We start from the raw sequence: 6,768 nt of genomic DNA on the forward strand, positions 1-6,768 counted from the left end.
GTATAACATGTTGATGATAATAATAATGATAATGATAATACTACTAATAATAATCATAATAATAATAGAAATTATATTGATGGTAATAGTAATTATAACAATTTTGATATTGATAATATTTCTGATGTCGATAATGATGATTATATTAATGGTATTAATGATAATAACAATATTAATAAAATCGGCAATAATGATGGAAATAATAATAATGATAATGATGATGATAATAATAATAACAGTAACAATAACAAAGATAACGATAATTTTAATAATAGTAACAATAATGATAATTATGATAATAATGATAATAATTACTATAATAATAAGAAAGACAATACTGATAATAACAATAATGGCAATAATAATAACTGCAAATAAAACCCAATAATTATATCAATAAAATATGAAAACAACGAGAGCGACACCGCCAACGCTTTTGAAAACAAAAGCGTTGGCAACCCTCCCTTGACCGCGTCTCGAACCCCTGTCCCCAGAACCCAAGTCTCGCGCGCTACCCACCGAGCTATCGCCACCCGAAAGAAAGAGCAATTGTCATGCTTAAAATACTTAGTCTTAAGCAGGGTAGCGTTTGGGCAAGAACTGTCCCATTCCCTGCTTGATAAAACGCTTTCCAAGGCAGGAAGGACTTGTTCAGTGATGCCAAATGTCAAAATAACACAACATATACGTACTCGGGCCGACCGAGCTATCGCAGCTCAAATGAATTGGTAATTCACATGCTTAAAATCCTTAGTTTCGGCTCCTATTCGAGTATATTGCTGTGTAATTATGATGATGTTGGCGATAAAATTATTAAAATGACAATGATAATTATGATAATAGTAATGATTATAGTAACAACAGGAACAATAATGTTGACAATAATAATAATGAAAATAATGATGGTAATGATAATAACAATAACAATGATTTATAAGGATGATGATGAGAAAGCAATAATAACAGCAAAATTGATAGTGTTAATAACTAATAATGATCCTAATAGTAATGATAAGAATAATCTTATTAATTATAGTAATAATAATAATGATAATAATGATAATGATAATAACAATCATAATGATGATGGTAATGATAATAATAACAACAACAATAGTAATAACAATAATAATAAAAACAGTTATAATGATGATATAATAGCAATAGCAATAACCGTAACATTAACAACGATAATCATCATGAAAATAATAATAAGGATAATGATAATGATATCAATAATGAAAGCGGTGATAAAAATGATGAAAACAGAAAAAAATAATGGTAACAATAATGATAATAATGACAATTATGATAATACATACTATTAATCAACATCCTCATAATAATAGCAGTAATAATAACAATAATCAAACGATATTGGCAATGATGTTATAAATGATGGTAATAGAGATAATAATAATGATAATAATGATAGAAATAATATTAATGATAATAGTAGTAATAATAATTTTGATCATAATATTCATGATATTGATAATAATAATGACTATAATAACAATAATAACAATAGTAATAAAATCGGGAATATTGATGAAAATAATAGTAATAATAATGGTAATGATAATAATAATAACAACAATAATAATGATAATGATAATAATAATAATTATAACAGTAACAATGGCAATAATGATTACAATAATAATAATAACAACGATAATACAATAAAAACAATACTGACACAAACCATGGTAATGATATTAACTGTAAACAAGTACTGATGATTATCTTCATAAAGAATGATTATAGGAACGAAAGCGACACCGCCAATGCTGATGAAAACAAAAGCGTTGGCAACCCTCCCTTGACCGCGTCTCGAACCCCTGTCCCCAGAACCCAAGTCTCGCGCGCTACCCACCGAGCTATCGCCACCCGAAAGAAAGAGCAATTGCCATGCTTAAAATACTTAAGAGTCTTAAGCAGGGTAGCGTTTGGGCAAGAATTCCTTCCGATAGGCCAGGAACTGTACTGTTCCTTGCTCAGTACAATTCTTTCAGAGGCAGACAAGACTTGTTCAGTGATGTCAAAATAACACAAAATATACGTACTCGGGCCGACCGAGCTATCACAGCTCAAATGAATTGGTAATTCACATGCTTAAAATCCTTAGTTTCTGCTCCTATTCGAATATGTGGCTATGTAATTATGATGATGTTGGTGGTAAAGATAATGATAATAAGGTTGATAATGATATCAGTAATGATCATAATAGCAACAACAGCGACGATAATGATGACAATAATGATAATGATAATAATAATGATGATAATAATAATGATGATAATAATAATGATGATAATAATAATGATGATAATAATAATGATGATAATAATAATGATGATAATAATAATGATGATAATAATAATGATGATAATAATAATGATGATAATAATAATGATGATAATAATAATGATGATAATAATAATGATGATAATAATAATGATGATAATAATAATGATGATAATAATAATGATGATAATAATAATGATGATAATAATAATGATGATAATAATAATGATGATAATAATAATGATGATAATAATAATGATGATAATAATAATGATGATAATAATAATGATGATAATAATAATGATGATAATAATAATGATGATAATAATAATGATGATAATAATAATGATGATAATAATAATGATGATAATAATAATGATGATAATAATAATGATGATAATAATAATGATGATAATAATAATGATGATAATAATAATGATGATAATAATAATGATGATAATAATAATGATGATAATAATAATGATGATAATAATAATGATGATAATAATAATGATGATAATAATAATGATGATAATAATAATGATGATAATAATAATGATGATAATAATAATGATGATAATAATAATGATGATAATAATAATGATGATAATAATAATGATGATAATAATAATGATGATAATAATAATGATGATAATAATAATGATGATAATAATAATGATGATAATAATAATGATGATAATAATAATGATGATAATAATAATGATGATAATAATAATGATGATAATAATAATGATGATAATAATAATGATGATAATAATAATGATGATAATAATGATGATAATAATAATGATGATAATAATATAATGATGATAATAATAATGATAATAATAATCATAATGATGATGATAATAATAATCATAATGATGAGGATAATAATAATGATAATAATAATGATGATAATAATAATGATGATAATGATAATGATGATAATAATAATGATGATAATAATAATGATGATAATAATAATGATAATAATGATAATGAAAATAATGATGATAACAATGATGATAATGAAAAGTATAATGATAGCATTGACAATAATGATAATGATGAGTGATAATGATGATGACAATAAAGTAATAATAACAACAAAAATAATAGTGTTAACAATAATGATAGTGATCCTAACTAACAGTAATAATAAAAATATTCATTGCAATAATCATTACATAAATAATGATAATGATGACAATGATAATAGTAAAAATGGTAATGATGACTATAATGATAACAATAATGATGATAGAGATAGCAAAATTAATGATAATGATAATGATGGTATTTATAATAACATAATATCAATAATAATAGTAACATTAACAATGACAGGTATCAAGAAGATAATGATAAGTATAGTGATAAAGATATTAGTATTAATAATGGTAAATAAAATGGTAAAAATAGAAAAGAATAATAACAATAACAATGATAACAATACAATAACAATAATGATATCAAGGATAATAAAAATAATGATAATAACAATTATAATAATATTATTAATAATGAAAATAGTGATAATAATAATATTAATAACAATAATGATAATAACAATGACAATGATGATAATAGATATAATAATTATCATCATCTATAATAATAGCAGTAATAATAACAATCATACGATATTAAAAATGATAATAATATTAAGAGAGATGACAATATAATGATAATAACAATAATAATGAAGATAATGATAAAAATGACGTTGATGATAATAGTAATGACTTTAATTTTGATAATGATAATATTTTTAGGATACTGTTAATGATAATGATTATAATAACGATTATAGTGATAATAACAATACTATTAAAATCGGCAATAATAATGAAAATAATAACAGTAATAATAATGATAATAACAATAATAACAGTAACAGTAATAATAATAATAATGATAATGATAATAATGATAACAATAAAAATAACAATAACAATAATAAAAGTAGTAATAATGATAATGATAATGGTAATAATAATAATGGTAATAATAATGATAATAATAATAATAATAATAATAATAATAATAATAATAATAATAATAATAATAATAATAATAATAATAATAATAATAATAATAATAATAATGATAATAATAATAATAATAATAATTATTATAATAATAATAATAATAATAATAATAATAATAATAATAATAATAATAATAATAATAATAATGAAAATAAAAAACTATCTAAGTACAAAGATCTGGAAACCGAGATTTCAAAAGATGTGGGACATGAAACTGAAGTGATAACCGTTATAATTGGGGCACCAGGATTAGTGAAAAAGACTGGATAAATACACCAATAAGATTCCTGGCAACATCACCGTCTGTGAGGCCCAGAAGATGGCCCTCCTTGGCACTGCCCACAGACGACGCAAAGAGCTGTCAATCACCTGAAACATCGTCCCATGATGCCCAGGGAACAGTGACTGCTCTCGGCATCATTGGTTGAGTAAACTGACTGTAGAAAGAAAACGCAGCATAGTAATGATAATGGTAATAAAGATAATAATAATAACAGTAATAATAACAATAATAGTAACAATAATAATTATTATAATAATGATAATAATAACAATGATAAAAACGATACTGCTAATAACAATGGCAGTAAGAATAGTCACCAAATAAAATCTAATATTTATAATGATAATATCGAAAGCGATACCGCCAATGCTAATGAAAACAAAAACATTGGCAAACCTCCCTTGACCGCGTCTCGAACCCCTGTCCCCAGAACCCAAGTCTCGCGCGCTACCCACCGAGCTATCGCCACCCGAAAGAAAGAGCAATTGTCATGCTTGAAATACTTAAGTCTTAAGCAGGGTAGCGTTTGGGCAAGAATTCCTTCCGATAGGCCAAGAACTGTCCCATTCCCTGCTTAATAAAACGCTTTCCAAGGCAGACAAGACTTGTTCAGTGATGCCAAATGTCAAAATAACACAAAATATGTACATAGCCGACAGAGCTATCGCAGCTCAAAAGAATTGGTAATTCACATGCTTAAAATCCTTAGTTTCTACTCTTATTCGAATATATGGCTGTGCAATTATGATGATGTTGGTGATAAAGATAATGATAATGATGATAATGATAATAAGGTTGATAATGATAACAGTAATGATCATAATAGCAACAACAGCGACGGTAATGATAATGATAATAATAATGATGACAGTAATGATAAAATAATGATAACAATGACGATAATGAAAATGATAATGATAGCAATGATAATGATGACAATGATGAGTGATAATGATGATAACAATAAAGTAATAATAACAACAAACAATAATGATAGTGATCCTAACTAATAATAAAAATATTCATAGCAATAATCATTATATAAATAATGATAATGATGACAACGATAACAGTAAAAATGATAATGATGATTATAATGATAACAATAATGATAGTGATAGCAAAATTAATGATAATGATGGTATTTATAATAACATAATATCAATAATAATAGTAACATTAACAATGACAGTTATCAAGAAAACAATGATAAGGATAGTGATAATGATGATAATGGTATCAATAATGGTAATGAAAATGGTAAAAATAGAAAACAATAATGACAATAACAATGATAACAATACAATAACAATAATGATATCAAGGATAATACAAATAATGATAATAACAATGATAATAATAAGATTATTAATGATGGTAATAGTGATAATAATAACAATAATGATAATAATAATATCAATAACAATAATGATAATAATAATGACTATGATGATAATAGATATAATAATTATCATCATCTATAATAATTGCAGTAATAATGACAACAATCATATATTAAAAATGATAATAATAATAATAAGAGAGATGACAACATGATGTTGATAATAACAATAATCATTAAGATAATGAAAGAAATAAGATTGATGATAATAGTAATGATTTTAATTTTGAGAATGATAATATTTTTAGGATATTGTTAAGGATAATTATTATAATAACGATTATAGTGATAATAACAATAGTATTAAAATCGGCATTAATAATAAAATTAATAACAGTAATAATAATGATAATAACAATAATAACAGTAATAGTAATAATAATAATAATGATAATAATAATAATAATAATAATAATAATAATACTAATAATAATAATAATAATAATAATAATAATAATAATAATAATAATAGTAACAATAATAAAAGTAGTAGTAATAATAATAATAATAATAATAATAATAATAATAATAATAATAATAATAATAATAATAATAGTAATAATAATAAATAAAAATAAAAATAATAATAACAATAATAAAGATAATAATAATAATAAAAGTAGTAGTAGTAATAATAATAATAAAAACAATAATAATAACAATGATAATAATAATAATAATAATAATGATAATAATAATAATAATAATAATGAAAATAA

Source organism: Penaeus vannamei, chromosome 30, assembly GCF_042767895.1.
Source record: "Penaeus vannamei isolate JL-2024 chromosome 30, ASM4276789v1, whole genome shotgun sequence".
Lineage (NCBI taxonomy): Eukaryota > Metazoa > Arthropoda > Malacostraca > Decapoda > Penaeidae > Penaeus > Penaeus vannamei.